The 19,475-nt window shown below is 39.9% G+C and overlaps 3 non-coding genes across 3 annotated transcripts; 1 reads left to right on the top strand and 2 right to left on the bottom strand.

The window, feature by feature from the left end:
- Positions 1 to 3,196: 3,196 nt before the first annotated feature.
- trnav-cac (transfer RNA valine (anticodon CAC)) lies at positions 3,197 to 3,269 on the bottom strand. The gene has a single exon. It is a non-coding gene; the product is annotated as a tRNA-Val (tRNA).
- A 13,276-nt stretch (positions 3,270 to 16,545) lies between these two features.
- trnap-agg (transfer RNA proline (anticodon AGG)) lies at positions 16,546 to 16,617 on the top strand. Its single transcript has one exon. It is a non-coding gene; the product is annotated as a tRNA-Pro (tRNA).
- A 287-nt stretch (positions 16,618 to 16,904) lies between these two features.
- On the bottom strand, positions 16,905 to 16,976 carry trnag-ucc (transfer RNA glycine (anticodon UCC)). The gene has a single exon. It is a non-coding gene; the product is annotated as a tRNA-Gly (tRNA).
- Positions 16,977 to 19,475: the final 2,499 nt, after the last annotated feature.

The following is a 19,475-nucleotide window of genomic DNA, read 5'->3' as shown; positions in this document are numbered from 1 at the left end:
TTAACTAATGCAGGCAGTGTATGTCTCTACAAACCCCAATGGGTCCCTCCTTCCAAGCTGTGTGTGTGTGTGATTTAGTTTTCCTTTGAAATTTTGTGGGAAAAATGACTGATTTACAGTTCATGGGGGTTGCCTAATCACACATATGAAGTTTTGGAAAGATCTGACTTTTTTAACCCCTCGGAAGCTATAAGTCAACACATATCCTCACTGGGGTATGCTTTTACAGAATCCTGAGTTTTAAGTCCTTACGTTAAGAATTGACTGATTTACACAGGGTTGAATGCACTATGTCTATCAAACTGCAGGCAGGGTATGGAAAAACACTTTTAGGGTGATTTTAACCACTTCCGGTTGGTCCAGGAAGCTTAGAATCAACACAGGTAGACCTCATCCTGCCCTGATGGACTGTTACTAAAGACAGGTTCATACGGCATTCATAACCCATATAGACTTCAGGTTGAATTTAGGGGTGCAGGCAATGTATTCCTATGGGGAGACAAGTCAATGCAAACTCTTTGAAGTAAACACCTTCTTTTAACTATTAAGGGTTAATGCCACACGGTCAAGGTTAGGCTTGCACGGATCGGAAGGACCTTAGGAACGTACCTGAGGTCAAATTGTGCTTCTCACCCTAAAGGTTCTCTCACTGTCACCCAAAAGCAAATGACGTGGTGGGGCAGGCTTAATTTTGGGCCTACTTTTCTCATGGTCGCTGCGCTCAGACCGCGAGCTACGGTCAAGCGGGATATCTCGTTGAACTCGGCACGGCCTAGAGATTATGTTTATGCCATTGCCTGCTCTCTGTGTCTTTGAGCACCGCCCTTTTTCACTCCATCCTTGCTGTGTGTGTGTGTGAGAGCTTTTCTTTGACATCTATTGGGAGAAATGACTGATTTACAGTTTAGGAGGGTTACCTAGTCACACATATGAAGTTTTGGAAAGATGTGACTTTTTTAACCCTTCAAAACAGACAGTGTGACCCAATTAAAGGCACTTCCGGTTGGCACAGGAAGCTATAAGTAAACACATGTCTTGATTGACATAGCCACTTACAGAATCCTGAGTTTTAAGTCTTTAAGTTAAGAATTGACTGATCTACACAGGGTTGAATGCACTATGTCTATCAAACTGCAGGCAGTGTATGGATCAACACTGATAAGGTGATTTCAACCACTTCCGGTTGCTCCAGGAAGCTTAGAATTGGCACAGGTAGACCTCATAGTGGTCTGATGGACTGTCATAGAAGACAGGTTCATAAGGCATTCATAACCCACATAGGCTTCAGGTTGAATTTAGAGGTGCAGGCAATGTATTCCTATGGGGAGAGAAGTCAATGCAAACTCTTTGAAGTAAACATCTTCTTTTAACTATTAAGGGTTAATGCTACACGGTCAAGGTTAGGCTTGCACGGATCGGGAGGACCTTAGGAACGTACCTGAGGTCGAATTGTGCTTCTCACCCTAACGGTTCTCTCACTGTCACCCAAAAGCAAATGACATTGAGGGCCAGGCTTCATTTTGGTTCTGCTTTTTTCAAGGTCACTGCACTCAGAGCGAGCTACGGTCAAGCGGGGCGTCTCGTTGAACTCGGCACAGTCTGGAGACTATGGTGATGCCATTTTTTGTGTTGATTTCAGAATGCCATTTTGGTGATGGTCCCTCTCCGTTTAAACATATTGCTAATGTACAAAAGTCAACTAGCAAGTCAGTGTCCATCAGTCAATTAGATGTCATTCTGACACCAAACTGATACCAATTGACACCAAACCCACTTTTTAGGCTTTGTGTGTCTTTAAGCACCGCACTTTGTCACTCCATCCTTGCTGTGTGTGTGTTTCTGTGTGTGTGTGTGTGAGAGAGAGCTTTTCTTTGACATCTGTTGGGAGAAATGACTGACTTACAGTTTATGGGGGTTGCCTAATCACACATATGAAGTTTTGAAAAGATCTGACCTTTTTAACCCTTGGAAACTGCCACTGTGACACCATTTAAGGCACTTCCGGTTGGCACAGGAAGCTATAAATAAACTCATATCATGATTTGGGTATGCCTTTACAGAATCCTGAGTTTGAAGTCTTTACGTTAAGAACTGAGTTATTTACGGAGGGTTTAGTGAGTGTGTGTTATTTCAGAAAATCATAGAAAATCACAGAAATCTCGCAGAGCTCTGCAGCACACTTTAAAAAGATTCGTAAGAACACCCTGCAACTGGATCTGTAACCGTTGAAAAAAAAACACCTATCCGTGAACATCACCTAGGTGTCGTTGTACGATTTCTCTTAAATGACGATAGATAAATGGCTGGTTCTTTTTTATTGACACCGGAGGCTCCTTGACTTTGACGTGAAGTGGAAAAATAATTTCTCTATTTTCATTTTGGACCTTTAATCCCAGATGAATGGCCATAACTCAAAAACCGCTGAGGCCTAGACGCCATCTTGTTCGGGGCCAACTGCCCATTATGCCGCCCCTACGCTCACCGAGTTTCGGCTTCTAAATATTTTCAGTTTTCGAGATAAGGCCCCGTCGTGAATCGTGATGTTTTGTCCAATACCAATATGATTGCTTATGCCCTCTTGTGGGAATTTCCGGGACAGCGGAAAAATGACCTAAATCTTATTATTTTTGTAAAACGGAAACCGAATGTCCGACAAAGTTTATTTGATGACTTCCTGGTAGGTCCGGCCCTGCCGCTCGGCCCGACGCCGTCCGCGAATTTTACAAACGATTTCGGACGTCTAGTAAGGGACCGTACATTTGCAATATGGACTTTCTCACTAACCATACAGGTACTGCCGAAATCTTCCCTTAAGGTATGTAATATCCCAAAGTGAGTACCACAGAAAGAGCCATAATACCCATTAAAAACTAGCGGTCAAACAGGAAAATGGTTCCAATCATTTTCCCACCCTTCATGTTCCCCACAGGGGATTTTAAAAACACTTAAAATAAGGGCTGTGTTTCTTGTCGGCTTACCCTGGAGTGGTAAACTATTTGAATCATTATGGACCTCAGACCACACGTAGCAGGAATATATTCAGAGCGCCCAAGCTAGCCACACATGCAGAGTGCGTTACGCGACAAAAAAGGTAAGTCTGAATACCAAATACTGAGAAGTGCGAAGGAAAAGCATGAATTCCGAAATTGGGACCGAGCCCTAAGTGATTAGGCTGACTGTCCAATTTGTTAAAAAGTGTTTCCACCCGGTCTCGAACCGGGGACCTTTCGCGTGTGAGGGGAACGTGATAACCACTACACTACAGAAACCTGATGAGTGGAATACTAAGGGTGTGGCTGACTTTGGCTGGGTGGGGCATTTCTCAATCTCCGAACCTATTGAAAATCAGAAATTACTTAGTCCATTAATTAAGCAATAAGGCTTGAGAAGCCGGGAATTATGAGGTATTTTTAAAATATTTGTTTTATTAATAAAAACTATATGTTATCGCTTTGTCATTATGGGGTATTGTGTGTAGATAGATTTTATTTTATTTCATCCATTTTAGTATAAGTCTGTAACGTAACAAAATGTGGAAAAAGTAAGGGGCCTGAAAACTTTCCGAATGCACTGTACCTATGCAGGCTAGCTTCTTTTCCTTTGCTAGCCAGCCAACTAAACCTATCACACAATCACATCAAGCAGCTGAAATGACAGAAAACAATCTACATTTTTGTTTGTTTTACCTTGGATTATATTGCCATTTCTTTGGATATATCCATTACAATGATCCTGATAAATGAATTTGCCTGGCTCAGAGAAGCTGTCAGTCTGTTCACATTCATACAGATCGCACGGTGGAGGTCCCCCAAAAACGGCAACATTGATCCACAGGTCGGAGAGGTAGACAGCAAGGTTTAGATAAACCACAACTGTTTCAAACCAAATGCTAGCCTCTGGGCATTGGGAAATATTGAATATGACCTTTCGCGTGTGAGGCGAACGTGATAACCACTACACTACTGAAACTACAATACAAAAAGAGGAAGTCGTGGAAAATATTAGGAATGCCCACAAGTCTACCTACATAATATCCCAAAGTGAGTACCACAGAAAGTAGTTAATACCCATTAAAAACTAGCGGTCAAACAGGAAAATGGTTCCAATCATTTTTCCACCCTTCATGTTACAGGGGATTTTAAAAACACTCAAAATAAGGGCTGTGTTTGTTGAGTTGTTTACATGTAAACTCAGCATGTTGACCTCAGTTAATGTTGAGTTGTATGACATGACTCAGCATGTTGTAAGTCTGTTAATGTTGAGTTACCCTGACATGACTCATTAGGCTGACTGTCCAATTAATGTTGAGTTGTTGACCATGACTCAGCATGTTGTAGTTAATGTTGAGTTGTTGACATGACTCAGAAACATGTTGGAATTAATGTTGAGTTGCTTGCACATGACTCGAACCTATTGAAAATCAGAGTTTACTTGTCCATTAATTAGTTCTAAGGCTTGAGATCCCTGGAACACAGATTTTTAAAATATTTGTTTTATTAATAAAAACTATATGTTAGGTGTCATTATGGGACATTGTGTGTAATACAATTTTATTTAACATGATTGGTCCTCAAGTGAAAAAGTAAAGCGAAAACTTTCCAGCTGCCAATCAGACAATAGTGCTGTCGCTGGTTCTAATATTACAGCAGATGTGTCAGATCATTTCAGATCAAGTAACACTGGAATCTGACTGAATCTGACTGGAATTCCAGGGGTGGCAGCTGAGCTTTGGTTAGGCGTTGGACTAGTAACCGGAAGGTTGTGAGTTCAAAGAGAAAACCCCAAGCTGTCGTTCTGTCCCTGAACCAGTTAACCCACTGTTCCCAGGCCGTCATTGAAAATAAGAATGTGTTCTTTTGTGACTTGCCTGGTTAAATAATTTGTTAAATAAAGGTAAAATAAAAATCTGACTGGAATCTGACTGGAATGGGATCCACAGGGTCTCATTGTTGCAAGCTATTTGTATTTTTGTCTTCCAAGTGCTTAGCATGCCACCTACTAAACTGTCGGTGTAACAAAATGACAGTGACGTCCATCGGAAGGAGCAGGAGGTAGAGAGAGAGAGAGACAGACAATGCTCCACCAAGTTCTTTGACGCCAAGATCAACCAAACGAGTACCTCCTCCTAAGGTAGTATGTTACAGTATCTTCTAATGACCCCCCCAAACAGACACACACAACACCTTCTGCATCAATGCCTTTCTGTCATAGCGTTGTTAGCATTTGTATATAAGTTACTAACCGCTCGTCATCGATTCTGCCCCTGTGTCTCCAGCCCTGCATGAAACCATTAAAAACGTTTTGGAAAATGGTCCAATCGGCCTACACATTCAGCTGAATGAGGCCCTTTGTGCCAGCTCTCCAGACCTGGCCAGTCCCTTGACTACACCTCTCCAGTCGACTGTATTCAGAGCAACAGCTTGGTGGTTCTGTGATATCTCCAAAGACGCAGCATGGGGGTGAGAAAAGTTATCTAGTGCTAGTCTACAAAAAGACTCTAGTTATCTAGGTCTAGTCTGATTCCTTCTAGACTCTAGTTATCTAGTTTAGTCACAACTGTTTCCCTGTAGACTAGTTATCTATTGAATAGACCTACTTCCTGTAGACTAGTTAACCAGTACACTAGTCTACTTCCTTCTAGACTCTGGAAGTTATCTAGTGCAAGTCTACTTCCTTCTATCTCTAGTTATCTAGTGCTAGTCTACTTCCTTCTAGACTCTAGTTAAGTGCTAGTCTACTTCTTTCTAGACTAGTTATCTAAGGTCTAGTCTACTTCCTTGTAGACTGGTTATCTAGTGCTAGTGTACTTCCTTCTAGACTAGTTTCTAGTGCTAGTCTACTTCCTTTAGACTAGTTATTAGTCTAAATCCTTCTAGACTCTAGTTATCTAGTTCTAGTCTACTTCCTTCTAGACTAGTTATCTAGTCTACATCCTTATGGACTTTAGTTATCTAGTTCAGTCACTTCCTTCTAGACTCTAGTTATGTAGTTCTAGTTTCCTTCCTTTCAGACTAGATATCTAGTTAGTTATTATCACTACAAAAGGTAAGACTGAAATGCAGACACAGGAGGCAGATGGTGTGAGTCTTACAATATTTATTAATCCAAAGGAGGAGGCAAGAGAATGGTACCTATGGACAGGCAAAAAGGTCAACTAAAACTAGATCAGAGTCCAGGAGGTACAGAAAAGTGGCAGACAGGCTCGTGGTCAAGGCAGGCAGAATGGTCAGGCAGGTGATACAGAGTGGCAGACAGGCAACGTTGTCAAGGCAGGCAGAATGGTCAGACAGCCTCTGGGCATTGGGAAATATTGAATATGAGCGGGTACAGAGTGGCAGACAGGCTCGTGGTCAAGGCAGGCAGAATGGTCAGACAGGCGGGTACAGAGTGGCAGACAGGCTTTGGTCAAGGCAGGCAGAATGGTCAGGCAGGTGGATACAGAGTGGCAGACAGGCTCGTTGAAACTCAAGGCAGGCAGAATGGAAAATATCAGGAAGGCAGAATGGTTAGTCAGGCGGGTATCCCAGAGTACCACAAACAGGCAAGGGTCAAAAACGGGAGGACTGGTCAAAAAGGAGAATGACTTGAAACATTTTCAAGACAATCTGGCAGAGAGACAAAAACACAGGGATAAATACACTGGGGAAAACAAGACCTGGAGGGGGAGAGATTTTATCGCAAGGACAGGTGCCACCATCAGAGTCTGACTGTTATAGTCTCCTTCCTTCTAGAACTAGTTAACTAGTCTACATCCTTCTAGACTCTAGTTATCTAGTTCTAGTCTACTTCCTTCTAGACTAGTTATCTAGTCTACATCCTTCTAGACTTTAGTTATCTAGTTCTAGTCTACTTCCTTCTAGACTCTAGTTATCTAGTTCTAGTTTCCTTCCTTTCAGACTAGATATTAGTTAGTTATTATCATTGCACAATAGACCCAAATGCAGACACAGGAGGCAGATGGTATGAGGTCTTAAAATATTTATTAATCCAAAGGAGGAGGCAAGAGAATGGTTGTGGACAGCAAAAAGGTCAAAACTATTTCAGAGTCCAGGAGGTATAAGTGGCAGACAGGCTGTGGTCAAGGCAGGCAGAATGGTCAGGCAGGTGGATACAGAGTGGCAGACAGGCTCGTTGTCCAAGGCAGGCAGAATGGTCAGGTAGGTATACACAAGTCAGACAGGCAGTTGTCAAGGCAGGCAGAATGGTGACATTTTAGGTGTTTTACAGAGTGGCAGACAGGCTCGTTGTCAAGGCAGGCAGAATGGTCAGGTAGGTGGATACAGAGTGGCAGACAGGCTCGTTGTCAAGGCAGGCAGAATGGTCAGACAGGCGGGTACAGAGTGGCAGACAGGCTGTGGTCAAGGCAGGCAGAATGGTCAGGCAGGTGGATCCCCCAAACACAGTGGCAAACAGGCTCGTTGTCAAGGCAGGCAGAATGGTCAGGCAGGCAGAATGGTCAGGCAGGCGGGTTTCAGAACCCAGAAACATGCAAGGGTCAAAACCGGGAGGACTGGAAAAACTGAGAATGACTTGGAAACATACAAGACAATCTGGCAGAGAGACAAGGAAACACAGGGATAAATACACTGGGAAAACAAGACCCCAAATTGAAAATCGCAAGGACAGGTGAAACAGATAAAGTCTGACTGTTATAGTCTCCTTCCTTCTAAACTAGTTAACTAGTCTACATCCTTCTAGACTCTAGTTATCTAGTTCTAAAAGTCTACTTCCTTCTAACTAGTTATCTAGTCTACATCCTTCTAGACTTTAGTTATCTAGTTCTAGTCTACTTCCTTCTAGACTCTAGTTATCTAGTTATAGTTTCCTTCCTTTCAGACTAGATATCTAGTTAGTTATTATCACTGCACAAGAGACCCAAATGCAGACACAGGAGGCAGATGGTGTGAGTCTTAAATATTTATTAATCCAAAGGAGGAGGCAAGAGAATGGTCGTGGACATTCCAAAAAAGGTCAAAACTAGATCAGAGTCCAGGAGGTACAGAGTGGCAGACAGGCTCGTGGTCAAGGCAGGCAGAATGGTCAGGCAGGTGGATACAGAGTGGCAGACAGGCTGTTGTCAAGGCAGGCAGAATGGTCAGGTAGGTGGATACAGAGTGGCAGACAGGCTCGTTGTCAAGGCAGGCAAATGGTCAGGTAGGTGGGTACTTAGTCCATTAACAGGCTCGTTGTCAAGGCAGGCAGAATGGTCAGGTAGGTGGAAAATATTTGTGGCAAAAGGCTGTTGTCAAGGCAGGCAGAATGGTCATTACAGGCGGGTACAGAGTGGCAGACAGGCTTTATGGTCAAGGCAGGCAGAATGGTCAGGCTAACAAAATAGCCAGCCAACTAAATCTATCAGGTGGAATGTGGAAAAATACAGAGTGGCAGACAGGCTCGTTGTCAAGGCAGGCAGAATGGTCAGGCAGGCAGAATGGTCAGGCATTTTTGGTTTTACAGAGTCCAGAAACAGGCAAGGGTCAAAACCGGGAGGACTGATAAAAGGAGCTCATGACTTGTCAGTCTGAAACATACAAGACAATCTGGCAAGAGATTGAAACACAGGGATAAATACACTGGGGAAAACAAGACCTGCAAGGTTTAGAAAATCCAAGGACTGTTGAAACAGATCAAATGTTATAGTCTCCTTCCTTCTAGAAGTTAACTAGTTCTAGTTTCCTTCCTTCTAGACTAGTTAACTAGTTCTAGTTTCCTTCCTTTTAGACTAGTTATCTAGTTCTAGTTTCCAAAACAACCCAAATAGATAGCCATGTTGTTTAGTCAACAAAGTCAGAAATAGCATTATAAAAAGTCTACCTCACATAATATCCCAAAGTGAGTACCACAGAAAGAGCCATAATACCCATTAAAAACTAGCGGTCAAACAGGAAAATGGTTCCAATCATTTTTCCACCCTTCATGTTCCCCACAGGGGATTTTAAAAACACTTAAAATAAGGGCTGTGTTTCTTGTCGGCTTACCCTGGAGTGGTAAACTATTTGAATCATTATGGACCTCAGACCACACGTAGCAGGAATATATTCAGAGCGCCCAAGCTAGCCACACATGCAGAGTGCGTTACGCGACAAAAAAGGTAAGTCTGAATACCAAATACTGAGAAGTGCGAAGGAAAAGCATGAATTCCGAAATTGGGACCGAGCCCTAAGTGAATAGGCTTACTGTCCAAATTGTTAAAATGTGTTTCCACCCGGTTTCGAACGGGAACCTTTCGCGTGTGAGGGGAACGTGATAACCATTACACTACGGAAACCTAATGAGTGGAATACTAAGGGTGTGGCTGACTTTGGCTGGGTGGGGCATTTATCGCTCTCAGAACCTATTGAAAATCAGAAATTACTTAGTCCATTAATGAAGCAATAAGGCTTGAGAAGCCGGGAATTATGAGGTATTTTTAAAATGTTTGTTTTATTAATAAAAAATATATGTTATCGCTTTGTCATTATGGGGTATTGTGTGTAGATAGATTTTATTTTATTTCATCCATTTTAGTATAAGTCTGTAACGTAACAAAATGTGGAAAAAAGTAAGGGGCCTGAAAACTTTCCGAATGCACTGTACCTATGCAGGCTAGCTTCTTTTCCTTTGCTAGTGTTGATAATGGGATATGTAGATAGGGCGAGTCGGTCAAGGATCGATTCAGCCAAGGTGGTAAATTGTATGACAAGCGACAGTTTATTCAGAGTAAAGATATCTGGTACAACGTATACGGGCTCATTCATTCGGCCCACAATGAACCAGCAGAAAGAAGCCCCGATAACAGAGTGCAAGCATGTTATGTACAGTACAGAAAGTAGGTTGAGACTGGAAGTCCCGGTCTTCTGGTTGGCCACAGTTGAGTTGTTGTCTTCTTGGATTGGTCCTGTTGAGCCGTCCGTCATCCTTCTGAGTCTCGTCGTGCCGTTCCCCGTCACACAATGTTCAGCTAAGAGGGAGATTATGTGTGTGTGCTTGTCTCTGCAAGTCAAGGCTGTGTCTCTTCGCAATGTGTGGGTGTATGTCTTATCTGTGTGTCCTCGGCAGTTAGTGTGTGTATGTGTGTGTGCTGTGTGTGTGGGTGTGGGAGCTATCCTGTATGGGCCCTAACATGTTTTACTGTGAAAATACGTTGTCTCAGTTATAGCAATGTAATAGCAGTAAGCTGTGTGTGCTCTAGCTGGTCTGTCATAATATAATAGAGACAGTAGATGTAGCTGGTCTGTCATAATATAATATAGACCGTAGATCTAGCTGGTCTGTCATAATATAATAGAGATATAGAGACAGTAGATCTAGCTGGTATGTCATAATATAATAGAGACACTAGATCTAGCTGCTCTGTCATAATATGATAGAGACAGTAGATCTACCTGGTCTGTCAAAATATAGTAGAGACAGTAGATCTAGCTGGTCTGTCATAATATAATAGAGACAGTAGATCAAGCTGGTCTGTCATAATATAATAGGGACAGTAGATCTAGTTGGTCTTAATAGAGACAGTAGATCTAGCTGATCTGTCATAATACAATTGAGACAGTAGATCTAGCTGGTCTATCATAATATAATAGAGACAGTAGATCTAGCTGGTCTGTCATAATATTTTAGAGACAGTAGATCTAGCTGGTCTGTCATAACATAATAGAGACAGTAGATCTAGCTGGTCTGTCATAATATAATAGAGACAGTAGATCTAGCTGGTCTGTCATAATATAATAGCGACAGTAGATCTACCTGGTCTGTCATAATATAATAGAGACAGTTGATATAGCTGGTCTGTCATAATATAATAGAAACAGCAGATCTAGCTGGTCTGTCATAATATAATAGAGACAGTAGATCTAGCTGGTCTGTCATTATATAATAGAGACAGTATATCTACCTGGTCTGTCATAATATAATAGAGACAGTAGATCTAGCTGGTCTGTCATAATATAATAGAGACAGTAGATCTAGCTGATCTGTCATAATATTTTAGAGACAGTATATCTACCTGGTCTGTCATAATATAATAGAGACAGTAGATCTAGCTGGTCTGTCATAGTACAATAGAGACAGTAGATCTAGCTGGTCTGTCATAATACAATAGAGACAGTAGATCTACCTGGTCTGTCATAATATTTTAGAGACAGTAGATCTAGCTGGTCTGTCATAATATAATAGAGACAGTAGATCTAGCTGGTCTGTCATAATATAATAGAGACAGTAGATCTACCTGGTCTGTCATAATATAATAGAGACAGTAGATCTAGCTGGTCTGTCATAATATAATAGAGACAGTAGATCTAGCTGGTCTGTCATAATATAATAGAGACAGTAGATCTAGCTGGTCTGTCATAATATAATAGAGACAGTAGATCTAGCTGGTCTGTCATAATATAATAGAGACAGTAGATCTAGCTGGTCTGTCATAATATAATAGAGACAGTAGATCTAGCTGGTCTGTCATAATATAATAGAGACAGTAGATCTAGCTGGTCTGTCATAATAAAATAGAGACATAGAGACAGTAGATCTAGCTGGTCTGTCATAATATAATAGAGACAGTAGATCTAGCTGGTCTGTCATAATATAATAGAGACAGTAGATCTAGCTGGTCTGTCATAATATAATAGAGACAGTAGATCTAGCTGGTCTGTCATAATAATAGAGACATAGAGCTGGTCTGTCATAATATAATAGACAGTAGATCTACCTGGTCTGTCAAAATATAATAGAGAGACAGTAGATCTAGCTGGTCTGTCATAATATAATAGAGACAGTAGATCTAGCTGGTCTGTCATAATATAATAGAGACAGTAGATCTAGCTGGTCTGTCATAATATAAAAGAGGCATAGAGACAGTAGATCTAGCTGGTCTGTCATAATATAATAGAGACAGTAGATCTAGCTGGTCTGTCATAATATAATAGAGACAGTAGATCTAGCTGGTCTGTCATAATATAATAGAGACAGTAGATCTAGCTGGTCTGTCATAATATAATAGAGACAGTAGATCTAGCTGGTCTGTCATAATATAATAGAGACAGTAGATCTAGCTGGTCTGTCATAATATAATAGAGACAGTAGATCTAGCTGGTCTGTCATAATATAATAGAGACAGTAGATCTAGCTGGTCTGTCATAATATAATAGAGACAGTAGATCTAGCTGGTCTGTCATAATATAATAGAGACAGTAGATCTAGCTGGTCTGTCATAAGATAATAGAGACAGTAGATCTAGCTGGTCTGTCATAATATAATAGAGACAGTAGATCTACCTGGTCTGTCATAATATAATAGAGACAGTAGATCTAGCTGGTCTGTCATAATATAATAGAGACAGTAGATCTACCTGGTCTGTCATAATATAATAGAGACAGTAGATCTAGCTGGTCTGTCATAATATAATAGAGACAGTAGATCTAGCTGGTCTGTCATAATATAATAGAGACAGTAGATCTAGCTGGTCTGTCATAATATAATAGAGACAGTAGATCTAGCTGGTCTGTCATCATAATATAGCTGGTCTGTCATAATAGAGACAGTAGATCTAGCTGGTCTGTCATAATATAATAGAGACAGTAGATCTAGCTGGTCTGTCATAATATAATAGAGACAGTAGATCTAGCTGGTCTGTCATAATATAATAGAGACAGTAGATCTAGCTGGTCTGTCATAATATAATAGAGACAGTAGATCTAGCTGGTCTGTCATAATATAATAGAGACATAGAGACAGTAGATCTAGCTGGTCTGTCATAATATAATAGAGACAGTAGATCTAGCTGGTCTGTCATAATATAATAGAGACAGTAGATCTAGCTGGTCTGTCATAATATAATAGAGACAGTAGATCTAGCTGGTCTGTCATAATATAATAGAGACAGTAGATCTAGCTGGTCTGTCATAATATAAAAGAGACATAGAGACAGTAGATCTAGCTGGTCTGTCATAATATAATAGAGACAGTAGATCTAGCTGGTCTGTCATAATATAATAGAGACAGTAGATCTAGCTGGTCTGTCATAATATAATAGAGACAGTAGATCTAGCTGGTCTGTCATAATATAATAGAGACAGTAGATCTACCTGGTCTGTCATAATATAATAGAGACAGTAGATCTAGCTGGTCTGTCATAATATAATAGAGACAGTAGATCTAGCTGGTCTGTCATAATATAATAGAGACAGTAGATCTAGCTGGTCTGTCATAATGGAATAGAGACAGTAGATCTAGCTGGTCTGTCATAATATAATAGAGACAGTAGATCTAGCTGGTCTGTCATAATATAATAGAGACAGTAGATCTAGCTGGTCTGTCATAATATAATAGAGACAGTAGATCTACCTGGTCTGTCATAATAATATAATAGAGACAGTAGATCTAGCTGGTCTGTCATAATATAATAGAGACAGTAGATCTAGCTGGTCTGTCATAATATAATAGAGACAGTAGATCTAGCTGGTCTGTCATAATATAATAGAGACAGTAGATCTAGCTGGTCTGTCATAATATAATAGAGACAGTAGATCTAGCTGGTCTGTCATAATATAATATAATAGAGACAGTAGATCTAGCTGGTCTGTCATAATATAATAGAGACAGTAGATCTAGCTGGTCTGTCATAATATAATAGAGACAGTAGATATAGCTGGTCTGTCAAATAATATAATAGAGACAGTAGATCTAGCTGGTCTGTCATAATATAATAGAGACAGTAGATCTAGCTGGTCTGTCATAATATAATAGAGACAGTAGATCTAGCTGGTCTGTCATAATATAATAGAGACATAGAGACAGTAGATCTAGCTGGTCTGTCATAATATAATAGAGACAGTAGATCTAGCTGGTCTGTCATAATATAATAGAGACATAGAGACAGTAGATCTACCTGGTCTGTCATAATATAATAGAGACAGTAGATCTAGCTGGTCTGTCATAATATAATAGAGACAGTAGATCTAGCTGGTCTGTCATAATATAATAGAGACAGTAGATCTAGCTGGTCTGTCATAACATAATAGAGACAGTAGATCTAGCTGGTCTGTCATAATATAATAGAGACAGTAGATCTAGCTGGTCTGTCATAATATAATAGAGACAGTAGATCTAGCTGGTCTGTCATAATATAATAGAGACAGTAGATCTAGCTGGTCTGTCATAATATAATAGAGACAGTAGATCTAGCTGGTCTGTCATAATATAATAGAGACAGTAGATCTAGCTGGTCTGTCATAATATAATAGAGACAGTAGATCTAGCTGGTCTGTCATAATATAATAGAGACAGTAGATCTAGCTGGTCTGTCATAATATAATAGAGACAGTAGATCTAGCTGGTCTGTCATAATATAATAGAGACAGTAGATCTAGCTGGTCTGTCATAATATAATAGAGACAGTAGATCTAGCTGGTCTGTCATAATATAATAGAGACAGTAGATCTAGCTGGTCTGTCATAATATAATAGAGACAGTAGATCTAGCTGGTCTGTCATATATAATAGAGACAGTAGATCTAGCTGGTCTGTCATAATATAATAGAGACAGTAGATCTAGCTGGTCTGTCATAATATAATAGAGACAGTAGATCTAGCTGGTCTGTCATAATATAATAGAGACAGTAGATCTAGCTGGTCTGTCATAATATAATAGAGACAGTAGATCTAGCTGGTCTGTCATAATATAATAGAGACAGTAGATCTAGCTGGTCTGTCAAATATAATAGAGACAGTAGATCTAGCTGGTCTGTCATAATATAATAGAGACAGTAGATCTAGCTGGTCTGTCATAATATAATAGAGACAGTAGATCTAGCTGGTCTGTCATAATATAATAGAGACAGTAGATCTAGCTGGTCTGTCATATTATAATAGAGACAGTAGATCTAGCTGGTCTGTCATAATAAAATAGAGACATAGAGACAGTAAATCTAGCTGGTCTGTCATAATATAATAGAGACAGTAGATCTAGCTGGTCTGTCATAATAAAATAGAGACATAGAGACAGTAGATCTACCTGGTCTGTCATAATATAATAGAGACAGTAGATCTAGCTGGTCTGTCATAATTTAATAGAGACAGTAGATCTAGCTGGTCTGTCATAATATAATAGAGACAGTAGATCTAGCTGGTCTGTCATAATATAATAGAGACAGTAGATCTAGCTGGTCTGTCATAATATAATAGAGACAGTAGATCTAGCTGGTCTGTCATAATATAATAGAGACAGTAGATCTAGCTGGTCTGTCATAATATAATAGAGACAGTAGTTCTAGCTGGTCTGTCATAATGGAATAGAGACAGTAGATCTAGCTGGTCTGTCATAATATAATAGAGACAGTAGATCTACCTGGTCTGTCATAATATAATAGAGACAGTAGATCTAGCTGGTCTGTCATAATATAATAGAGACAGTAGATCTAGCTGGTCTGTCATAATATAATAGAGACAGTAGATCTAGCTGGTCTGTCATAATATAATAGAGACATAGAGACAGTAGATCTAGCTGGTCTGTCATAATATAATAGAGACAGTAGATCTAGCTGGTCTGTCAGTAGATCTAGCTGGAATGTCATATAATAGAGACAGTAGATCTAGCTGGTCTGTCATAATATAATAGCGACAGTAGATCTACCTGGTCTGTCATAAGATAATAGAGACAGTAGATCTGGCTGGTCTGTCATTATATAATAGAGACAGTAGATCTACCTGGTCTGTCATAGTACAATAGAGACAGTAGATCTGGCTGGTCTGTCATTATATAATAGAGACAGTAGATCTACCTGGTCTGTCATAGTACAATAGAGACAGTAGATCTAGCTGGTCTGTCATAATATAATAGAGACATAGAGACAGTAGATCTAGCTGGTCTGTCATAATATAATAGAGACAGTAGATCTAGCTGGTCTGTCATAATAGAATAGAGACAGTAGATATTCCTGGTCTGTCAAATTAGAATAGAGACAGTATATCTAGCTGGTCTGTCATAATATAATAGAGATGGTAGATCTAGCTGGTCTCTCATAATATAATAGAGACAGTAGATCTAGCTGGTCTGTCATAATATAATAGAGACATAGAGACAGTAAATCTAGCTGGTCTGTCATAATATAATAGAGACAGTAGATCTAGCTGGTCTGTCATAATAAAATAGAGACATAGAGACAGTATATCTACCTGGTCTGTCATAATATAATAGAGACAGTATATCTACCTGGTCTGTCATAATATTTTAGAGACAGTAGATCTAGCTGGTCTGTCATAATTTAATAGAGACAGTAGATCTACCTGGTCTGTCAAAATATAATAGAGACAGTAGATCTAGCTGGTCTGTCATAATAGAATAGAGACAGTAGATCTAGCTGGTCTGTCATAATATAATAGAGACAGTAGATCTAGCTGGTTAGCTGATTTGAACTGAAGCATGGTCAAGAGTTTGGAAGACTGTTATGCTCACAAGTAAAGCACAAAACACTCACATGATGTTCAATCGTTCCAAGCACCGTGGACATGTCAATCGATATCTTCACTGACATTGCTGCAGAAAGAAAAAAGAAAAAAACTTTTGGCATAAGGCTCGTTGGTCTAGGGGTATGATTCTTGCTTAGGGTGCGAGAGGTCCCGGGTTCAAATCCCGGATGAGCCCTTTTGCAGATCCTTGAACAAGCTCAGACAGGCAGATCTTGGGCCACTGGTCGGAACGCCAACTATCACCTCTTGGGCGCAGGACAAGGATGGCTGAATGGTTTTGGCGATGGACTGCAAATCTATTTTGATATGCACTTGTTGGTTCAATGTCGCACAACATTTATTATTTTAGATAAACTGAAGAATGTAGGAGCAATTCTAACTGCCACGAACAATGATAATGATTCAAATGTAATACACTTGAAATGACATCCAGCCCCTAAAACAAATGATTTTCTCATGCTCTGCATTGGCCGGGAATCAAACCCAGGTCAACTGCTTGGAAGGCAGCTATGCTCACCACTATACCACCAATGCTATGTGCAGCTCATTAGCAACATGGAGACATCGATTCATATCTTGACCGTCATTTTTGTGGAAAGTGATAATTCTTTGACCAAACGGATCGTTGGTTTAGGTGTATGATTATGGCTTAGGTTGCGAGAGGTCCCTGGTTAAAACATCTATCATTTTAATCAGTACAGGTTACCTTCAGATTAGGCTCGTGACACTTGTGGGGAACGTAGGGCAAAACGGAGAACATTGCGACAAGTGGGGTCACATTACTTTGAAGCCCAAAGATTTTGGATTCTACAAACAGAAGTTGGCACATAGACTGTTCTGACTTCACACGAGTCTCCTGACACTTGTGGGGGATGTAGAGGAAAATTGAGAATACCACCGTGTTCGTGAGGGTCTCCCCTTTCCAGAGAGTGGTCATGGGAATTTGTAGGTCAAACGGTCCGGAAGCTAGAGATGTTTTTGTGAGAAGACTGATTATAGGTATGTCTCATGGTTTGACAAAAACGATCTAGGTCCACCATCTTTCACTGCAGATATGGAGGGGTAACATAAGCAGTTGTGGAGGATGGAGACGGATAGGATGGAGACGGATACGCTTTGGCAAAGTGGGTGGGGTTATAGGATGGAGACGGATACGCTGCGTCTCAATCTCTCTAGTTGAAAACTGATCTATTTGAATGGGTATTTTCAACATTAATTTACTTTGATTCACGTACCTTTGCATCATTTGACTCAAAATAAATGAGTTCCATTCTTTTTGAAGTCTTATTTTTTCATTTTCTCTTAAAAAAAATGAATTGATCTCATTTTGCACTATATTCATTTGTAAAAACTCGTCATCAGTTAGCTGTCGCTACTGAAGAAGACAGAATGTGAAAGACACAGCAGATGAACTACAGAAGATTTGAACTGAAGCATGGTCAAGAGTTTGGAAGACTGTTATGCTCACAAGTAAAGCACAAAACACTCACATGATGTTCAATCGTTCCAAGCACCGTGGACATGTCAATCGATATCTTCACTGACATTGCTGCAGAAAGAAAAAAGAAGTATGTTACAGATGTGGTGAAGGCTTCAGGCATGATGCCTTTGCTTGATGCTCCAGTTGGAGAGGCTGAGGTGAAGCATGCTTTCAGGGGAGGACAGTGCACGGTAATCACAGTGGTTTGAGTGTATGACAGTGGAAAAAATATTGTGGGACGACAATTCGAAGAGAGAAAAATAAGTTACATGATACATCAAGAGATTTAAAACGAACGACGTGAAGGGATCATAAGAATTATTGGGTGTCGTTGTAGGAGTAAATGTTTGGGTTAAGGGGATTTCCCTGTTCCCAGAGACAAGGCATTTTTAAGGCGAGCACTCACTAATGCTGGTCTGAGTTTGTAATTAGACAAGTGAATAACGTATTGGGAATAGAGTTGTAATTAAAATACTAAGTCAAAGACGAGACAGGTATTTAGAGCAAAATGGATTCTAAATGATAACAAAGAGACAATTATGGTTTATGCCCATCGAAAAGCTTTTATAAAATTGGCGAATTTAGAGATGTTGGTTGGGGTGGTAAATTATAATTCAGGATTAGAACAGATGTGATAAATTAGGTTTGGTTAATCGAACAAGAATTATTTACAATCCATTTGAAGTCGCTACGAATTGGCAGGTTGAGCGCTTGATGATGACGTCACTAGCGAGACACTTTTGTCACCAGGGACTGGGAATAACGGAGCAAACTGTATGGCTGTTAGTGTGTGTATCGAGGCTTCGAGTAACCTTTCAGAAGTTGAGATAAAAGTGTTTTGTTTATTTGTTTATTGGTTATAGTCAATTTTAGGGTTTGATTTAACTTAGTTGAACAGTGTGTTCTGGCGGGTTTTAGATAGAACTCTTTGTTCCGGAACGGATGAGAGTTAACCAAAATAAGTAAATTAAAGGAGCCATGAGAGAATGCGAATGCATATTTATTAAATATCGGGGATTAAATTACGGATTCCTTACACTGTGAAATGTACGACATTTGCGGCAGAGAGAAAAAGTAATGCATTGGATAATAATGTTATCGGGTTAATTGTATCTAAAGGTAGCATGGTCATTTAAGTAAACATATCCGTAGACGATGTTTAAAACTTATGATTAATGATTTGAGTCAAAGGGGAATAATCATTAGGTTTTAGTTATAGTTCACTTATTGAGTTTCTGATTCGAGGTAGCATTAGTGAATGATAGTTAGGGATGTGGTGTCTCACTTTTAGAGGCCTCCTGGGATTATAATTTTGGGGGAGAGAGCAGCTTTAAACGACCAAATTGAAAAAGGTCTGCAAATTATATATATATATATATAAAACAACTGTTAGAACGATTTGTTTTAGTGCAAGGAGATTTTAAAGAGGCACGCTCACATATGGAACCTTATGAGATGTTTTTTTATGGGTTTGAATTATACAGGTGACTATTTCTATTGTAAGGATAAAGGGATCTTTATGTCTAAAATGGTATGGCCTTTTGACCTTATCA

The sequence above is a fragment of the Oncorhynchus nerka genome, unplaced genomic scaffold (genome assembly GCF_034236695.1).
Source record: "Oncorhynchus nerka isolate Pitt River unplaced genomic scaffold, Oner_Uvic_2.0 unplaced_scaffold_1197, whole genome shotgun sequence".
Lineage (NCBI taxonomy): Eukaryota > Metazoa > Chordata > Actinopteri > Salmoniformes > Salmonidae > Oncorhynchus > Oncorhynchus nerka.
This window is presented reverse-complemented; position numbering and strand designations above follow the sequence as displayed.